Source organism: Bombus fervidus, chromosome 5, assembly GCF_041682495.2.
Source record: "Bombus fervidus isolate BK054 chromosome 5, iyBomFerv1, whole genome shotgun sequence".
Lineage (NCBI taxonomy): Eukaryota > Metazoa > Arthropoda > Insecta > Hymenoptera > Apidae > Bombus > Bombus fervidus.
The window spans coordinates 12,240,305-12,262,435 of record NC_091521.1 but is presented as its reverse complement, the minus strand read 5'-3'; the positions used below and the strand labels follow the sequence as shown (position 1 = coordinate 12,262,435).

The following is a 22,131-nucleotide window of genomic DNA, read 5'->3' as shown; positions in this document are numbered from 1 at the left end:
AAATTTACATAAATTTTAATTTTGTTTAATTTAAATAAAAAGAACAATAAAATTACAAGACACTTATTACAAATATATACTTAATGAAAAATTAATGTACAGAATGAACAGTATTCTTAAACATACAATTAGTGCTAAGGATAGTTTCGTTAAATATTGCGGCTGATTAATACAGCGAATAATTAGTATAGCGAATTGACTGTTCAAATGCTTAGGTGATCTCTGCGAAGTGTATACTTCCAACAAATATGTTTTAGTTTCTATGATACATCGTCAGATTCGTCTCAAATTTGATCATGTAATAGTGTTGTTTCGTTACAATGCTAACGAGATTTCAAAATGTTTTGCATAATATATATAGCTAAATAATTCCTAAGAATGTTGCTATACTTTCGTCAGCCACTCTATAGGTTTGTTATCCTTTGCATGAAACTTATACAGAATTGATCGAATGAAATTCGTGGTATGATTTACCGAAGCGCTCCTTATCAATTCGCGTCTTCCTCGCTATTGAAAAGGACGTCAACATCTTTCATTCTTTTCACGTTGTCTTCGATCAGCCCAAACATATTTCAAAGATTCAATCAATAAATTTATTATCTTTCCCTTCGAAACCATTTATTTTAATCCGTTGAAAGGTATTTTGAGGCTATTGAAAAATGCACGATAAAACTTACGAAGACGGTTACGAAGAAAATTCTTACTGCAGTAATCTTCGCCATTTTCCTACGAGTGAAAGTCAAATTAGATGAAATTATATTACAGCCTTTATTCCCACGATTAATTCCATTCGTCCAGTTATCGTTTCCCACAATCATCCTTGCTTATTCGTTCACAATTACGCGAACATAATCGCACGAGGTTTGTCATGAGTATGCGCCTTTAACAAGCCAGACGATTATGCTATTACCGTTATTAATAATGTATTCTTCGTGATGTTATATAATGGAACGATTGTTTCCACTCACGAGTCGTACGTCTTTAATTAAAAATTGAAGCATCGTGTTCCTTCGTAACTCGTTTATAATCAATTAATTAGTCAAGGTCAATATCCGTATTATAAGGAGGAATGTTATCTACGATGTAATCTGTGGGTGAAGAACCCTCATATTTAATTTTCTAATTATGTTTATTAATGCATGTTCCTCGAGTACGAGACTTTGCAAGCGTTTCTGTAGTGCAGCAAAGAAAATAAAAAGACGAAGGTGTAAGCTCTCTGCAACTGTGCAGCTTAGCTCGGATTACGTGTATGTATTTAATAGAATGTTGGAAGAAAATCCACCCTTTTAACGTAAGTTTCAGTTTCGCTGTTATTTTCAACTCTCTGCTTTATCTGACGGATACATGTAAAATATAATTCTAAATATTGTCAAGCTTTACAATTCTTTTCAAGTTCGCCCTTTATATTTCAACTACTAATTAAATTTATATACGTGAATCTATCTTTACGTTATATTTTGTATTAATTTTAGAACAATCAAAGACCTTTCGTATTATATTTACTATTACATATTATATTTCGTTTTATGTTATATTACAGTCTTTCTGCAAAAATAATCGCTGCGGCATGAGTTCTAAGTCGCTGCTCCTCTCAGATACGACATGACCTCTGAGAGAATTTTTACGACTGCAGCCTATGCACAGTTAAATTCAAACATTTCAGAGATCTATAATTATATTTTAATATTTCCGCTTCTTTTCCTCCCGTTTTCTATGTTAGCTTGGTAGAGACATTTTTTAGGAAGTGAGAGACAAACGTAAAGCACTATACCTGAAACATACATCCCTCTAAATACGTCATCTTTATTAATACAAGTAACGACGATAACCAGAAGCATACATCGAGTCGCATACTTTGCAAAATTGTTTAATCTGAATTCTTAAAGCTACAGATGCTAATACCAAAGAAAGAAAAAAAAAAGAAAATCCAGGCAAATGCAATATGAATTCGCTATATTACGTACGCGATGGGAAGAAAATCCGTGCAAATCTGAAGGATCTCGTGAAGATTTAACAACTGAAGGAGTTGAGGGCAATGAATAACGCTAGCTTGATAATCTTCAAAAGGAATAGCAAATCCGCCACAATCCTCGTTGACTCAAGAGATCGCAGATTTAGCAAGAACATAATTGGACTGTATTGAAATTTATAAGAAATTCGAACGAACAAATTGCTCCTTTGTCGGGTAGATTTTATAAAAATCTCCGATTCGAAAATAATAAAGCTCAGTGTGCTGTTTTAAAAAAACGACAACTGAAGATTATCTGAATATTTTTGTCAGCCAGTATATGTAAATCATAACACGTTATAATATCGAATAAATGGTTTCATGTCGCGTAGCGGCACGCGACGACAAGCAAGAAGGTGAAATGTATAACACGCTAGTCGGATGCAACCTAGATGACCATACGAAGCAAAACGGAGAACAGGCCTTCCGGTCGCCATGTGTTATTTACGATGTAAACTGTAACATTATGGAACAACAGCCTCAACTCGTGAATTCGTTCGTCCAACTTTCGCCTCGTTTTATCTTTACTATTTTTCTTCCGCTGTTTCGATAATAAATAGCCTCGATTTATGCAATCTCAGTAAATATCGAAGTGGTTCCTTTTTTCGATTGCGATACACGTCGTTGGTCTCGTTCGACTTGTATTCTTACGTATTTGAACCCAAGTATTAGGTTGTCCGAAAAGTTTCTTTCGTTTCATAAGGTGATAATAGGTGAACAACAATTTCTGTTTTATATTATTTTATCGAATTTGGTATGATCCATTTCGTTATATTTCTATTATTATGTTCATGCATAATTCAATAAACTAATGTAAAATAAAAAACATTGTGCGTCTATTATTTTCTTACAAAACGAAAGAAACTTTTCGGACAACCTGATATATGGCGCGAGTCGAATTTTTACTATTTCACTTGGAAAGTTTTCGATTTGATTCAACGAACTGATAGACACGAAGATTTAAACAATTTTTGAATATCTGCACTGTAAGTAAGAAAGGTACGTTTTCATACAGAATTGTATCTCTCTTTTACTCGAAACACCTTTCATTCGATTTTCATATTGGATTCCTTCCATCGCGTCCGTCCTCGTCGTGTCCAAATTGTATTTCGATACCGAATATCGTTGAACAATTACCACGATTAATAACGTGAATGCACAATTTTCGACGTAATTGCTTTTTCATCCACTTGACGTATCAATCAGGAACTGTTCGTTAAAATAATCTGATATTTGATACGTCGAATCTCAATGTAATTCTGTGTATGAGCAATTAGAAAAAAAAAAAAAAAAAAAAAAAGAAAGAAAGAAAGAACAAGAAACTCGTTACATAGGATCAACGACACGATTAACGAAATACGAAAGTATTTCGTACGTTTCTCGCGTAAAAAAGTTACTAGCGCGCACGAATTGTCGGTTTGCTGGAAAAATCGGACATCCGTAGTTGAGGGTTAACCTCGATGGTTCATGCTCGATCAAAATTGAAGAGAATATACTGTTACAGATCCTTTACGCGCGCTCTCGATTGCCTGGCAATTCTTCAAACAGGCGGAAAGCATGGTTCGGTGGTGAAGCTTACGATTCCACTTGCTCTCACTTACAATTGTTCCGAAATCCAACGACGTAATTTTGCGAGGCCACTTGTCGCGAAGTATCGTCATATATAACGCGTTTCTGTCACGGTTCCGCTTCTATTGCACTTTGCAGCCACTTACGAGGAACATAGAAAGCCCTGGTGGCGATCTCCAAGACATTTATAGGCTACCATCGTGCAATTTGTAATGTCCGGCGTACGTGTCCGATGCTTTTGCGGAAATTTTTGACCCGCTATCGTTTCCAACATGCTGCTTTCAACGTAACAGCGATCAAAGAGCCCCATGTCCGACCTGTATCGCGTTAGATTTGAATTTATCGAACACGAAATGGCATTTCGTGAGACGATGCGAATGAAGTCAGTTTATAGATTGAATGCCGGTGGATAACAGGGAGCGTTGGTAATGGGTGAATCGTGGTGTCAGAAGCACCGTGAACTCTGATAAATCGCGGGCAAATATTCAATTAGAACAAAAGCTAATCGTATTCGGCTGTCCAAGTTACGCGTTCGATATCCACGTCGAAATTAAATCTGTGCCAAATATACTTTCCATCTGCAGGAGTAAAACATAGCACACATAATCGCCGAATACTTTCTTGATCGAGCATTGCACACGTCAATAAAAATCGTCCCACATACTTGCATTCAGTGAGATTCACTATCCGTTGCACGCTATTTCATTTCGTTCGGTGATATTCTGCGTGCAACCTCGAATATCAAACGATTCGATGAAAATTAATTATGCGCGTTCTAGATATTTAATCGTCTGCTTCGATAAGTGATAGAATATCTGCTTTGATATTTGACATTTTTAGTGTCCAATGGAATCAAATTTCACCCACTTATGCAATTCGATTTATTCGGAAAGAAAAAGTATGTGTTTGATAAAACGTACAGATTATATGTATATCACTGATCTTCTGTGAATAATTGAGAATTAGAGTATTTTAAATTATTTCTATACAAAAAAAACCAGAAAAAAGATATAGTTTCTTCTTTTAGATTATTTGGGAAGAAATTAGGAAAAGTATATGAAAATTTGTTTGTTGAAAGTAGAAAATAAAAATGCATTCTGTTAATTACAATTTCATTGATTGGTGAGTTTGTTAAACCTACTACAAAATATACGGCACTTACGAAACATATCGTGTGATGAATCGTGTTAATAACAGCGATACATTTCAAAGAACCCAATTGTCTTATATTTTCTCTCAAATCAAGTTTCTGTAACAGATTGAGTGCCGGTGGATAACAGGGTGCGTTGGTAATGGGTGAATCGTGGTAAATCAGAAGCACCGTGAACTCTGATAAATCACCGGCAACCACGTTGCTGAGCTTCGTTTCAGAATTTATCATTCGCGGAATTTTAATTTCTACGGCTATTTAAATCGCAGTGGCGAGTAAAAAATAGCTGAACGATACGCGTAGGATAGCGAAACAGATACGGGAAAATCTCCGAAGAAAGATTTTTGATGATTTGTTTAAAATACGTTTCATAGTTGTCGAATTGATTTTATGTATCTGTTATAATATGGAGATACAAAGATGTAAAAGCAAGAATATTTAATCACATTGTACGCGTGAATGTATAAACAGAGAAATGCAGTGATGTGAACAGGCAGAAATGTAAAATTATAAAAATTTAAAAATATAGAAATATTAAAATGTTGCGATGCAGATACAAATGCAGAAATTTACAAATACACGTATGAAATATACTATATTATGTTACGTAAGTGTATCAGTAATAGTTGTGTTACATAATGTATTTCTGTATTTTAATGAAATTGGCAATAGGAATATGTGACACGTCGCTGGACGGTAGACAGCATTTCCCTGTAGCAATTTCCTGATTTACATACGTACACGTATCTCTCGTGCCTTGTTTTCCCAACGCACTTCGTATCAACGTTCTCGTGTCATATTTTCTACACTTTCTTATTGCCAGCAATGCTTTCTAATTTTTGCTTTGAAGAATATTAGTATTTATATGCGATTTATATTCTTCACATTGTTGTACAATTTCTCGAAAAAGGACCTTCGATGAATTATCACGTCCTCGTACATTAATCCTTCGCACTAGAACAATTTTTACGCTACGATTCGCAAACAATCCTATCACATTTCTACAGTGAAATTCCTTTAAACCAAAAGATTTGTTCTCGGAAGAAAAAGATCGTGAATGTTCATACATTTGTTCATACAATATCTCTCTACCATTTGTCATTCTTTATCGACAACAACAATAAGAGATAATTTCCGCGTCATTAGTGTCACTATACCAGTGTCGATGCACTGAAAAATCTTTAAACAAGCATTTTTCATTTAAAAATAACCGATCGCTGTTCTCCACCGACCATTATTTTCTCATTTAAAAAAGGAGAAATACGCTTCGAATACTGTGGAAACGAAGACGAAAGGTCGTCCCACGAGGGAACGTAAAAAGAGAGAAAAGAAAAAAAAAAGAAGAAGAGTGTAAATTCCAATATCGAGAATCGAGAAGCGAAGGAATCGCGCGTCGATCCAGTTCCACGACGTTGAGCTATTTTTCTTAATCGCGTCGAAGAGAAAACACCGTGGAAGTGTGTTAGATCTCGAGGCTAGAGCGCTAGAAACGTGAATATTCTCCGGTTTCCGCGGACGTTGGTCCGTTCTGAAAGTGTTTCAACATTCTCGCCAGCACGACGAATTGATGGAACACGATTGCTCCTTCGGCAGGCTTATTACCAGCCGATATAAATGAGATTGCCGTGATTTTACGAGCAGAACCAACGATTTTACGTTCTTTCTGTCGTCGTTGGTATTAGCTTTCGTAATGGACGAAATTGATTGGCAAAACGAGACTTTCAATTTCTTTTACCCAGCTCGGAGAACGTAACAGAGACGGTGGAGTTAATCGATTGGTTCGAATGAAACTCGCGGTGACGACAGGAATGTGAGAATTATTCGATTGCATTATAATATAATAGATCGTTGATGGTTTTAATGCGCGAATTGAAATAGTTTTCTTCTTCTACTTGTAGAAAATTTCTAAATTTCTACGGTTCGTTTTTTGTGGTTTATAAAATTAAGAGGCACGTTTTAGTCGGAGCTGATTTATGCCAATAAATTGTTAAAGCAATACCGAATTATAATTGTCAGAAGCTATAATCAGCATAAACATACATTGCAGACTTTTACACATTTATGGGAAATTTCTCAAAAAATGAGCACAGTGCATAGAATACGCAGAAATATATAAAATCTCCAAATTGTGTTCGTTATGTTCGTAAAATACAATAATAACGAGTAGAAGCCTGTTGGTGAACGTACAATGCTATTAACAATATATAATTTAATTATAAAACTCAACTCGTCATTCAACTGAGTTACCAATAATTTGCTATAGTGACCGATGAGATTGTAAATAATTAATTAAAAAAGTCAAGAATATTATTAATCCAGCGATAACCGAGAGGCTGAATAAAGAAATGGAAATTTCATCCATTCGTGGACACTCTGTTTACTCCGGCAAAATCTAAAATTCCTCGTTTAATTGAATTTTCCGCCAGAAATTTCCCAGCCACTTGGACGCGCAAATTATCACACCGACGCGGATATTGGAATATGGAAGAACTTGGCGATATTTACGAGCGCCATGCGATATTTAACAGCGGGTATGATGTTTCAATTTGGTTCATTCAGTATTTAGCTCACGCGTCACAGGTAGTTCAGAGTTTATTGGACTGGTGATTCGTTCGTGAATTTGATATTCCAGCAAGCAAGGATTTGCTTTACGCGATTCGTGCCCCTAATTACGTAAAAGTCATTAGAAGAAACAAAATCAACAGATAAATAAAGACGATAATATTCCACGTTTTAATTCTATGAAGTTGAAAATGTGAAAGAAAAGGATACGAAACTAATTTTTATTTATCTATTTGTGTTTTGTAAAACTGTGTATTGGAATATAACAAGCAAAGTAAATGTTTGCAAATTAAAATACCGTTTCAAACTACACCTTACCTCATATTCGTTCGAATTATTTGAAGACATCCTCTTTAAACACTTCGAAATTTGATTTTAATAATACAATTAAAACTTCGTCAACTTCACCAACGAATTAATTACCAAAGACTGGACCAACCAATTGTAAAATCCAAATCAACCGCGTACCTCGAATCATCGATCTCAAACTTCCTCCACTCCCATCCCTAAACCCAAAATTTTCACCTTAACGTTTCCGATCAGATTAATTGGCCGAAACTTCCCCAGAAATAGAGTTTCACATCCCTGTACAATTAATCCTCCATACACGAAATCTTATCCTGAATTCGATGAAACGCTCGACGCAAAAGATACTTACTCCGTTGGAAGCTTACTCGAGGTCCACTTCCGGCGAACTGGTCAGACTTTCCTCTTGTCAACACACAAGGGCCTCGGTTTCAGCAAGAAAAATTCGCGACAATTTTTCACCGTGTTTAATATCCAAAGAAGAAAGAGCGGAAAACCGATGAAAATGAAAGAGAACTTGAAAGAAACTGAAGAAAACTTAAAACATTGGTCGATCAGGGCTTCGATATTTGTTCGAACTTGTCAAATTGAGCGTGAAATTTTCGTGGAAACGCGACTCGTGTTGAAGGATCGACGAAGGCCCATCGGGATTCGTCGAGAGGGTCCGTCAGACTGGCGCGAACTGACTTACGACGGGCCAGCCTCTGCTGAACGTTCGACGTTCCCCTCTTCGGGACGAGAAAGAGGAAGAAAGTAGGCTTCGGCTGACCCTTCTTATTCCGTGAATCGACTTCACTATTACTTGCCACGAAAACGGAGACCTCGTGCCGCTTCGAATCGCCGGCACGGGCTTTCCAGCTGTCATGGAAAGTTGGATGATTGTTGTGTTTCGAGGCTGGAGGGACCGTTTCGTCGATTTGTCGCGTGGCATCGGCGTGACGAGGGTCAGGTACGCTTCTTGCGTCGATAAGACGCCGCCGAGGGCTTCCGTTCTTGTGCAGTGGTCTGTCAGCGGTTGTCTGTTGAGGCATTCATTGCTGACGTGCTTATCATTATGGCGATGGACTCACAATTTGTTTTCATTCTTCTCTTTTTTTACTCCACTAAGTCCTCGGACAAACACTCAGCGATAGAGATCTATTTCTTTAAACGTTCTTTTCTCGGTATACCATGTGATCCAGCGGCTGAAATATTGTCAAATTCTCACAGCCATGTACAAACAACAACGTATGCTACTTGCACGTGTAAATTGTTTAAATCTCGTAAGGAATTAATAAAAAAAATTCCTTTTGTCGGTAGGGGATAACTAGAATTATCTAACATCGAATATATAGGGCGAGCACCAGGTGGTTCCTTATGAAAAATAGGAACAAGATATGGAATAAAATTTGCTCATTTAAAGCTTAGTTTATGAGAAAGTAGAGTTTCAAAATTTGAAGTATACTTGAACATGGCTAATTGCGGACTAGACAGCACTAAATAATCAACATTTTTGTCTTCTACTCGGCTTCGTATTATTCACAAAAATATAATTTATGTAAATAATACCCGATATAATATAATATGAATATAATGCATTTTCATGTATACGTCATAGTCGAAAAAGATTACTATCTTTATATTTCTTTGATTCTAATTATTACTATCTTATAGTTACATTTTAATTTCATTTAAATTATTGTTAATAAAATTCCACGTTTAATTTCATCCAAGCCTCCATATAATAATACATCACGGTCGAAATAGAATAATTCGCGTAATTTTAAAGTTGAAATAGGTTTTATTGATAAAGAAAGTTACCTCAGCTCTTGGCGTTAAATAACGTCTCCAGCGTGTCATGAGTTTCCTATGCCAAAGTGTACAATCACGTATCACAGACGTCTCCCGACACCCAAGGGTGAAGGTGGTGATCTTGTTCTAACACTTTGCTCTCTGTATTGAATTTTACTGCCCTTGAGATAAGACTAGAGCTGTAACACGTATATACGTAGTTCCACTTTTCGTTTACTTTGTTACACATTTCAACATTTTCATGATGTCAAACCAGTGCCTTATTTCGTCAAAATACATTTCGTCTCTTGTGCATTTCATATAACAGAAAAGTAGTTATTAGACGATTAGGTTTATTCTATATATTATTATATATTTCTTACTCTGTTTACTATAAATAATTTACTGTTAATAATCGTGTTTTTACAGCACTTTCTATTGTAATATATCTCTTGAATTATCATTTTGTGAAAGTTAAGAGAAAAAAATATCAGCCTTGGATTTCCTACAAATTCATCATTTTTAGTCAATTACTCAGTTAATTGCCTCTCTTGAATTCTATAAACACTAAACATTCTCATTCAATTAATTGTAAATGTTGAATTCTGTAGCAAATAGTGAATTGATCATCAATGTTGAATTCTATAAAAATTAATCATTTCTTCATACGAATTGTTCTTAAATTATCCTAACACTGACACGAAACGTCTTACTTTATTCAGCTTCTACATTAATGAAATATTGGTTTGGCAACTAAGTGGTTGCGGATTTTATCATTAGGTGGTAATGACAAAATCTGCAGTCACTTAGTTGCCAACCCAACAGTTGACGGAATATCCTGATGCTTCGTAACGTCAAATAATGAAGCTCCAACAACGGAGGGATTAATTATTATGAAACGCCCTTAATCCAGTCTCTAATTATAATTACATACACACAATAATAACGATTATAGTAACTTACCTCACACATTCTCTATACCTTTTCATTTTATGCATATCCTTTACGTTCCTGCGCATTTCAATTTGTCATAAATTTGTGATAATCATTCGCAGTCTAGTAATTATTAGTAACAGTGTAATTAAGTTATAATACTCAACCACATAACACCGATTCATATTTATTCGTTTTCTACCTCACTCCTACCATTACATATTCATTAATTTCTACAATTAAAGGAACTGCGCATAAAATTGTATGGTACTTCGTTTCGCGAGAATTAAAAGTGACCGACAGCGGCTAAAACGCGTTTCTTAATTCATCTCGTTCGTTTCTAATTCCACGTGCGGAGAAATTACAAACGAACGTTGTACAATGCTCCCGGTTGAAGCTACTCAAAGCGACGAAATTTTAAATATATCCGCGTTAACTAATTTTTCATTTCGCGACAAAAGAAGTTTCTTGCTAAAAGGTGACCCAGTTAACGAGTTAACGTTGCCATAAAAAGACGCGCGGTACAAATTCCCGTCCTAATGAATTAAATGCATCGTTTAAATCACTTTGCATTCTTTAATTGATACTCGCCCATGGAAAATAATTCCTCGCTGGCATTTCTTGTTCCCAGCGACGTGTTCCGTTCGACAGTCACGAAAGAAACGAATTTCCGATCGAACTGGTTCGCGTTTTTGCCATCTTTCGATCGCAACCTCTCTTCCTGTTTTACTGGATGCCGAGAGGCAGCAAACGGGCTGACATAATTAGCAGTTGGACAGGAAAGAGCGGTCGACTATTACGGCTCCTATTACGAAAATACCATCGTGCATTGAATCTGACCATGCGTAACGGTTGTGAATGATCACGAAGGAAATTAATAAATGGAAATTAACTTTAGTTGGATTAGTTAGTAGATAAGTATGATACAATCTTTTTTCAATAATTGTGTTAGAAACGGAAGAGGGCATTAATCTTTCGAATCTGTTGGATTGAATACTTCGGACACGAACGTGGTGAATCTGCTTTAATTAAGCGTTCTTTGAAGTGTTTGCAACGTGAATACGATACGATTTTTCGATACGATATTATTTCCTTAGGTCTGCAATTGGAAATTTACGTTCTTAAAATAGAATTTGAGCATGGACATTGTCAATGTGGTTGAATTAAATTGCTTGTAATCTTTGCAAATGTGAATATAGCGAATGATACGTTTAGTCCTAAAAGCTGTGAATTCATTGTATTTGTTTTTGATCACGTACGATATTTTATATGAAACGATAACGAACGATCACCGAGGATATTGGCAAATGCAAATTGTTATCGATCTTCCTCAAAGATGTAAAGATAATTCAATCCTTTTTACAGTCTTCGAACGAAAGCTTAACGAAGACAAGTTAATTTCTTAGAAAGGTAAACGTAGTCTAATTTTCTTTATGGGAGAAAAAGCCTCATTGTTAGAGTGCTGTCTTTGATATTTGTACGTGAATTACCGGTGATCTACGTTAGATAAAAAGCAACCAAAGTGTTAAACAAAAATTACTTAATTAATTTGCCAGCAATGGACTCTTCGAGTACACATAATTAACGTAATTTTTCTCTCTGGCGTATCTCTCCCATGTTCCCTTTTTTTTGTCTCTTCTTTTCCTTCGTTGCTCAATCCGCCTTTTTGCGCACGGATAACAATCGACCTACTTATTAAAAAGAGTCATTAAGGAACGTTATACGTTTTAATTATAGCTTTTTAATTATACCTCGATTATGTATATTATCCGCATTGTTCGATTCACGCAGCACCGATAAATCTCTTATAGATCTTTTATAGATTGATACGATTGATATTGATATATGCAGATAAGGATGAAATTTTCTTCGTTAGGAAGATCTATTATTCCGCACTTAATTACGATGAAATTGTTGTGGCCAACGATGTACTCGTTCGGTGGAAAAACGAAAGTTGCACGCTGGATAAACATGTGATACGGTGAGGTAGTAATCATGTAGCTTCGCCTCTGAAATATCTTTTTGTTGGAGTATGAAGGTCGGAATTTTAACTTCTCATAAATAAATCCGCTAGCGTTTCACGTTATATGTTGGAATACGTCGTATAATATAGCGAACAGAGGAAATGTTAAGAACAATAATTAGAAATTCTTTGAAATATTTTTTGTACCGAGGTTTCGTAGAGAAATAGTTAAAAATAATATATTAGGTTGTCCGTAAAGTTTCTTTCGTTCCATAAGGTGATAATAGATGAACAACAATTTCTGTTTTATATTATTTTATTGAATTAGGTGCGATCTATTTCGTTCTATTTCTATTATTATACTCGTGCATAATTCGATAAACTAATATAAAACGAAAAACATCGTGCGTCTATTATTTCCTTATAAGACATTTCGGACAACCTAATATATACGATAATACGAATATACACAGTGAATATTTGATTAATTATTACGCAATTTGCGAGAATAGTACAGATTTCGTTTAATTATAATATTTCAACTTGTCGCAATATTGGAATAACCTTCAATTCGTACAACGAGAGTTCAGGTTAACTTATGTAAGTTATCAGACTTTAGGTTAAGTTACCTAATTTAGTAGGTAACTTACAAGAGTTGAATTAAATTAGCTAATTTAGTAAGTGGTCTGCAAAAGTTTAATTTCACCTTCCTCATTTTGAAGTACTTCATTTTCATTTGTACGCTTGATCGCAATATGTTAATCGCAGTGTGAATAAATTTGGAATAAAAATTTGTAAACGTCAGTAACTACGTAAAAAAATGATGCGAAAGAAAAGTACGGTATATGTACTTTTTACATATAAAACATGCGATATATTATTTTATCCATGCAATGGATAAAAATGTGCAACAGAACAAATTTTTGTTAAGCTTCTCTTCGATGTTAGCAGAAACTTGTATATGTATTTTGAAAATGATCTGTAAAATATTTAATTTCTGCTATAAGTTCGATAAAATATTCAATTGGAACAAAAGCTAATCGTATTCGGCAGTCCAAGTTACGCGTTCGATATCCACGTCGAAATTAAATCTGTGCCAAGTATACTTTCCATCTGGAGGAGTAAAACTTAGCACACATAATCGCCGAATACTTTCTTGATCGAGCATTGCACACGTCAATAAAAATCGTCCCACATACTTGCATTCAGTGAGATTCACTATCCGTTGCACGCTATTCCATTTCGTTCTGTGATATTCTGCGTGCTACCTCGAATATCAAACGATTCGATGAAAATTAATTATGCGCGTTCTAGATATTTAACCGTCTGCTTCGATAAGTGATAGAATATCTGCTTTGATATTTGACATTTTTAGTGTCCAATGGAATCAAATTTCACCCACTTATGCAATTCGATTTCTTCGGAAAGAAAAAGTATGTGTTTGATAAAACGTACAGATTATATGTATATCACTGATCTTCTGTGAATAATTGAAAATTAGAGTGTTTTAAATTATTTCCATACAAAAGAAACCAGAAAAAGATATAGTTTCTTCTTTTAGATTATTTGGGAAGAAATTAGGAAAAGTATATGAAAATTTGTTTGCTGAAAGTAGAAAGTAAAAATGCATTCTGTTAATTACAATTTCATTGATTGGTGAGTTTGTTAAACCCACTACAAAATATACGGCACTTGCGAAACATATCGTGTGATGAATCGTGTTAATAACAAGGTAATAACAATTTTTTGAAACATTCTTTTCATCGATACATTTTAGAGAAACCAATTGTTTTATATTTTCTCTTAAATCAAGTTTCTGTAACACCCGGTATGTAGAAACAGTTATTCAATGAATCAGAGCACCGCGTTACGGATTTTCTTCTCAATTGACTACACAGATTAAGTAAAAAGTTCTTTGTCCTTATTTGCTTACCGATTACTTGTTCTTAAAAATTAAGTGAAAGTCGCTCTATTTCTCTAAAAAAGAGAATTATATTTCACTAAAAATGTGGTTCACGTAAATAATTTTCCAACAAACAGAAGTTTCTCGAAAGAATATTGAAAATAGTGAAAAGTTCAACGATCTGTAATTCGTAAGCGAACAACGAACAGTTCAGTTCGTGTCACAGTCCGCGAGCGAATTTTGCCAATGCATCGCGTTATTAGACAATAAATAAATAACCTATTTTGTTGCAAGAACATTTATTTTCCCCTCGCGTAATATTTTTACAAGGTCTTGAAGCCGTCAAGTATTGCGAGCAATTTCTATCGCACACTCGCTCACCCGATTTTCTTCAAATTTTCCACTCAGACTCACCTTAAATGACAGCAATTTGAATTAGCTCAAATTAACACTTACTTTTATTCGTTACGAGTCTTTTCTCGCGTGTGATTGTGTTTTGTGCGTGTACGCGTCTGCGTGATCATTTTCAGGGTAGTGACGAGGTGACGTATTAGGTCGTTCGAAAAGTTTCTTTCGTTTTATAAGGAAATAATGGATGCACAACATTTTCCGTTTTATATTATTTTATCAAATTACGTACGATCCAGTTTGTTCTACCAAAATAAAGCTCACAACGTTCGACAGATTAGGTTTCATGTTTGTATAAAGATACGTTGTTGTAAAAGACGTGTCTGTAAAAGAAAGACACTTTTCCGACAACCTAACACTTTGTTCTATCAAATTTCATATTTTATCTTAAAAACTAATATTTTCATAGCACAAATGCGATAATAAATTCCGTAGAATATTAGAAACTTATTAAAATAGCAAAGCGACGATCAAAGAGCATCGCGTATCAGATAAGATCGAGTTTAATTAATATAATACAAAAAAGCAGAGATTATTTTCAACTTTCCAGTACGTCCACGTATAAAGCCTTGTTTAAAAATTGTTTGAATTTAAACATCTACTTTTCTACCTTGTAGTGGATTTTCGAATAAAACAATCTCTGCTTGTCGTACCTGTGACTCTTGCGAGGCGTGGCTTTGCTCAATAAAACAGACAGCGTACTATTGTTGAAATCACATCGATCGACAAATCCAAGTTGATCGTCTTCTTTCGGTCGCCTCGTGTCTATTCTACTAACCCGTTCCCTCATTTACACGCAGAGTTTAGTTCGTTGCAACTTGCAATCCAAGACATCGTCAATAGACAGCAACTACCTAAAATCTACAAGGTGAACACCGTAAACTATGCAGGTTGAAGCATGTTCTGAACGTTACGTATAAACGATAGAATGCTTCTATACACGGTGAACACGATCAACTTAGAAATGTCGATTGACAATAGATAGAATGCCAGCGATCTTATTCAGGCGAGTCACACACAACACTCGCACGTGACAAGCAGAGATTATTTTCAACGTTTTAATGTATTTATTGGTAAAAACCTTACTCTTAAATTCGTCACGTTTATAATTTTATTTCAACTGAATGGAATTTTACATCGAAATTTGGCCGAATTAAGCCAAGCCTACAAAAAACACCCGGTATACGGTAACAGCCAGAGCACAGAGTATACCGCGAATTGGTTTCGTGAATCGATCGTGTGCATCGAGGACTGTGGCCGCGAACTTACGAGATTCGCGGTAAGTTTTGCTGCGTGTAGAGCGAGAAGGACGAACGCAACGCTGAAGAAAGAGGAAGTGGAGGATGTCGTAGACGAGCGGCATATGGGAGATGGGAAAAAGGGGGGCACGAGTTATGACATAATTGCTTAAGAAAGTTTGGAATGCGAATGTACGGCCGCGTAGCGAAGAAGTAGTTCACCACGCGTTTCGCTAAAGTCGTCCACGCTTCTAAACAGTTGAATGACTACTCCGTTTATACGCTGCTGATGAATATCTCGTTTATTCCTTCCCACACTTTGTTCTTCTATCTATCGTTCTTTTCTTATTTTAAGAAACGAGACTAGCTTATAATCGAGAAGTTGTAACGGCGAACGATGTACTTTAAATGTCGGAAGTGAAAATTTCTAATAGAAACAAAAAACGCATTTCTGCTCGTTTTGACACTTTCATCATTTATCACTCGAACATGCACTTTCGACGTTTAACGCTTTTAGAGATTCGAAGCGAGAGCAGGTGTTTGATATCGTGTGCGATTTCTTGCTTATTTGTATACTATATTTGAATCCCTTTTAACAGCAGCTTAGTTGCTACTTAGGCACAGATTTTGCAAATTCTCTTGTTGGAAAGAATGGAAATGGTAGTTGCGTACATTGTGTCGCGAGATCGTTCGCATTCCTGACAGACAGGAAAATGGTAAAAATATATATATATATATATATATTGCCCTTTTTATATTTCTTAATATCTATATTTATAATTTGTTTCTAATTTGTTATATTTATATTTGTCATTTCTTACAACAAATTTTTATGCAGAATTAGATCGTCGTCTTTGTTAGTGAAAATATGTTGGAAATTGTATCCATTGGCAAGGAAAAGTAGAATAATATCGACGATATACTACTTGTTGTTGGCTCGATGAACTATTGTCGTAGTTTGTATAGAAACTAAAGGCCACTGCCTTATTTATATTGTGATATAATCAAAATTAATTATTATTCTCATAAATAATTAAATTTGAAAATAGATTTGAGGAATGTACTATAACTATCAGGAGCTGCCGGTTACGGTATAAAAATTCTATGTTGTTGATATAACAGGTTTTTGAAAGTAAATATTATATAAGTATGTTGGTAAGATTTTTGCGAAAATTAATTAGCGTATAATTTAAATTAAACTGGAATTTCAACTGTGGCCGGAAGCTTTCGCTGCCAATTGCAAACGACTGACTATCAGATGTTTTATAATTTTAATGATTTTCTGATGCAAGAATATTATACAGGAGGAAATGCATTATGTATATTGTACAATATATTCTGTTTAGTTTCAGAGTATCACTGTTAGTTTCAGATTAGAGACAAGAACAAACCTTAAAGTTGAACCTTACATCGTGTTTCACTTCCTCAAGTGCAAAACGCTTCTCTTTATTTACAACAAACACATTTTACTTACATTTTATTACTATCGTCGAGTATTTGATAAAATGCTATTGTGGATAAACTATAGATATAAAATAGGATGATTTCTTTAACGAGGTAATTTTCGTAAAATTTCTCGAGTTTGACGTCCACGTAATAAATTGCATACAGCGTGTTTTTACACTCAACTTAGCAAAAATATTTGATAAAATCGTGGTACTATCTTGAACAAGCTATCATAAAAAAAATAAGCTATAGAGAAACGTAGACTAACTTACTAGTCACATAATTTAACATTATCATACAGACGTTTATTTACTCGACTCTGAAACTTTCGTAAGGAATGCAACGTTTATTAAATGCAAAATTCAGCTAGTCTAACCCGCGTATTGCAATACAAATATTTGACTGGACCCTGAAGTTTCGCCAAGAGTCCTTCAACCCTTAATTAGAATTCAGACTTTCTGTAGACTGAAAGCAACCGGGTTGGAAAATATTCTACTAACGAAACAAAAAATAATTGCTCCAGAAATATGACAAAGACGCGAAGAATTTTTGGAATCTCCGAAAGTCAGCTACGAACAACAAAAGCCTTTCCAATTTAAAAGTTTCCGCATGGAGGCTTAATCAACTTGTAGGTACAGCGGATGAATTTCAAAATTTGTATCGTCGAGAACGAAGTTCGTTGCAAGAACCTTTCTACCTAATTCATCTTTGCATACGAAATTAGTTTCTTGATCATGTACGTCACACGGGGCAATTTATATGTGCATGTAAAGTATTCTTCAAGTTTGCCATTCTTTGAAAAATCTTGTACAAACTGTATATCGTTTATCATGATCGTTTATAATATCCTGTTTGCTCTGGAACTTTGATATTGTCCACCAAACACCTGAAAGATTATCCGTCGATCGATAATTGACCTTGTTGAAGTAATTATTGGATTGGCAATTAAGTGATTGCGGATTTTGTCAATACCGCCTAATGATAAAATCCGCAATCACTTAGTTGCCAACCCAATACTTCAAGAAAAACTCTACACCTTTTTCTTTTGTATATCTGTGACCTGGAGACCACTGTTACGAAGAGAATAGAATTTAGTGAAAAAAATTCGAAATAAGGAGAGGTCCATATTATTGTGCCCTCGAATATAAATTTTGTTTTGGATTACACAGTTCACAAACAAAAGAGCTATAAGTAGATTTCTATTGCTGTTTCTTGTAGCCTTCAGCCAGAGCTACACGCCAAGATTAACTTTTTGGTAATGTCCTTTGCTATAAATATATGAACGTGCTCCCTATCTTTTTCCTATTGTATTGTAACACTATAAAAGTGAAGATCTAGATCAGCATACGCCATACCTGTACTTATATTTGCACTTATTTCAATATAGTTTTCTATTATAAATTTATCCACCCGTTTCTCTATCGGTCAACCTCAACAGACCTCGTTACCAGAATTATCGGGTTCGTGATTGGTTTACTGCGAGAAAAAACTATATTAACAAATATTATTCGTTAGAGAAATCGTGGAAACACTGTTTGTGGAGGATGAAGAAGAACACTTGGCTTCGAGATTCTTTTTGTTCGTGTAATTTTTGACAAAGTTTCAATGACTCTCTGAAAAGTTGTTTATACCCAAGGAACATGTAAATTTTATTAATAAATGGCGAATATTTATTACGCAGGTTCATATTTTTATATAAACAAATAAAGGAATAGAACCAAAGCAGAAATTTCTCTTAACCTACTAAATATTACAATAACTAAGCTTCTCATATTTTATATACTTTTGCGTATTACCTGGCATTATGTGCTTTTAAAATGCTCATTAATGCATAAAAAACCGCAATCTATTTATTAAAAAATGTTGGGTAGTAATATTCAGACGGTCATTTTCGCGTAATAAATTATACTGTCAGAGATATAGCTCCGTAATATTAGGTATGAAGAGGTATTGTTTGCAACTACGTAGCATCTCATTTTATAAATTATGATTAACACGTCGGACTGGTTAATTGCTACGGAGGTCATCGGTGACTGAATTTTACTACAAAAAAATGTTGAACAAAATGCTTCATAAATGAAATAAAATCTAAAACACAGTTGTTTCAAGGAGAGGTTCTCGTGTAACAACAATTATAAAAGCAAGTGATTTTTATGAATTTTTTTTTAACTGTCTGCTAGTTATACAAGACTGTACCTTTTTAGGATGTAAATATAATCTTGAAGCACAAATGCAATTTTTTAATCTCCTTCATCTTGCTGTTTATTAAATTTTTAAACTGCCACGTTTAACAACGTTTCAAACTGGCATGCACGATACTGAAAAACTTAATTTTCGACTATACTCACTTCCTTAAACCTCAAGTTCTTATTTAATCGCATATTTATAATACTTTTCTAAAACAACGTACACCAACTTATCTCTCGAAAGAGGTAAATTTCTAAACTATGCAACTTTGAGAAAATTTCTTTACTTTTGCATGCTGATGACTGCTGACAGATGTAGCACGCAAACGGTGCGATCATCATTGTCAAAGATGATCAGAAGGTTCGCATAATATACAATAAACGACAGGATGAACCGAAATAAAATAATTTTTACTTCAAGACTAATTTATTCATATTCCAAAAAGCTCTTAGTCTCGCATAACCAATGATTAGGCTAAGAAGAATTTACAAGAACTACTTGCTCTTATCGTTGACACACGAGACTTCCCTCAAGTATAAAATGCAATGCATTTAAAAAAAACATTAAAACTTCTCCAGCCTATAGACCGATCTTTGAATCAATCTGTACACTTGTCGGTCGTAATATTCAATATGAACTTTGCAACTCGCAAGAAAGCAACTCATTCAAAGAATTATAATGCAACACACTCTAAAGCCAGTTAATTGAGGTCGAAGTCCAAAGGATTCGCTGCTCGTTTCTCCTGCGAATAATCGGTTTATCTAGTCGCGCTTAATCTCTCCGCTCTTAAAGTAAGAGAATAATCCGAAAGAAACGCAGCTTTCACGTCGATCTCGCGTCGAACATCGCCGAATTTACGCGCCTATCGCACGAACATGTTTCTTCAACGATCGAGCCGTCGATTATTTCCTGCCATAATCACCTGGTAAGGCAGTGCAAAACATCGGTTGCGTGATTCTGATCGATCGTCCCAATTTTCGCAACAAATCCCCTTTCTTCCGCGTGAGAAGTCGAGGAAAGAGGGAAACCGTTCGATCGATCATTTCTAAGGAAACACGAGACGATGATTTTGCAAAAACCGAAACTACGATCCATCAGATTTCGTTCTTTGCAACAAATGATGATTTCCAGGATCAACAAGAATTTTGAACCGACCCTTTGCTTACTTTGTCCCAGAAGCTTCTTCTTCCGTTTCAGGAATGGAGACGATAATAGAATAATACTAATTATATTACGTCACATACATCAATAATTACGTTTAATAAACTAAAGTTTGAGGAAATATAGTTTAACACGTTGGCTTTCGAAATTTTATATATCTTTCCTTGGGTGCAGCAACACATGGAAATATGCTACTACAACATTTAACTTTTACAAAATATTACGCTACATCCGCGCACTTTATTTATCCAAGCCGTTCACGCTACTGAGTCTTTTCGTCCAAGAAATTTTTATCTCGTTTTAATCAATTGAGAACATGCGATAAAAATGGTTAAGGCGACTAACGACCAACGTGTTATTCAACGCGTTAATGGGTTCAATTTCCTACGTAAATGGAACATACGTAAAACACGCGAATAATGTAAATACATGAACATCCGCAGCCAGTTCGCAACACTTTCGAATCTCGACCGTCAATCATGAATCAGCCTGTCATCGATCTTTCCAAACGAAACCTCTCGCCAGTGATACGTGCCACTGAGACTGAAAAAATGTCTTGATTCAGTGAAATCAACGTTCGTGCACGCACGTAGACGGATCTGACATTTTTTACGGCGCGATAATCGTCGATCACTGGCCACGAATTGGCTCCACGGCTTTCCTCCTTTCCCTGTTCCCAGTTGCCAGTCGCTTCGAGTCAAGTTCAACCTCGCGAGGATTCGACGTCGCGAAAAATGCCGCGTGAAACGGCCAACCGATCCGTGTCGTCCCGTTTCGACACGGAAACGCGCACTTTCGACATCTCGAACCGATGTCTCGTTGGAATCGCGATCGCATTGCCGGAAACGAAACGGCGGAGATGAAGAGGAGCGATCGCGGATTGGCGGAAGGGGAAATGGAGTTTCGTAAAGGTGGCTCAGTTTTAAAATAGAGGAAACGCGTGTTGCGATAGATGTTATCGTGTAGTTGGGATTATGCCAAGGGGAAGTGCGTATTTTCGTGATTATGCGAGTTTTTATTGTGAGATTCGGTGGAGGTTGTGTAATATTTGTCGATGAATATTCCTTTTTCTTTCCACGCAGGACATTGCGTTGGAGCGATGTAAAGATATTGGCAACTTTTAAATCGTTCGTTCCATCGATGGCTTTGCAATCATCTTATGGATTCGTTAGCACTTATCTCTGCCATGTTCGTCAAGTACAAACTTGGAAATCGAAAAAAGGATCGAGATTATGTAGACGTCTGTATAATGAGATCGAAAGTAAAGTTATTTTGTAGTGGAAACAATACGAATTGTACAAAATTGAAAAAAGCATTATAAATTTTCTATTCTATGGTCGGGAGATAAGAAAATTATATCGTTTCATTGTCGCAAAGAGAAAATAGAACATTTTACAATTACAGGATAAAAATGCAATTGTGTAACGTCGTAATAAACGGAACATTTTGTATTTATTTTTTTTAGATAAGATATCTTCAAAATTAGAAGAACGTAATGGAAAGTATATAAAAGAAAGTGTTCGTTAT

At 35.3% G+C, this 22,131-nt stretch overlaps 1 protein-coding gene across 2 annotated transcripts in view; it reads right to left on the bottom strand.

Moving 5' to 3' along the window:
- The window catches only part of LOC139987095 (uncharacterized), a 49,843-nt gene extending 41,554 nt beyond the window's left edge, over positions 1-8,289 (bottom strand). For both annotated transcript variants that reach the window (XM_072002974.1, XM_072002975.1), the window contains exon 1: positions 7,948-8,289. The gene's annotated coding sequence lies outside the window, so the exon portion shown is untranslated. The remainder of the gene's footprint in view (positions 1-7,947) is intronic.
- Positions 8,290-22,131: the final 13,842 nt, after the last annotated feature.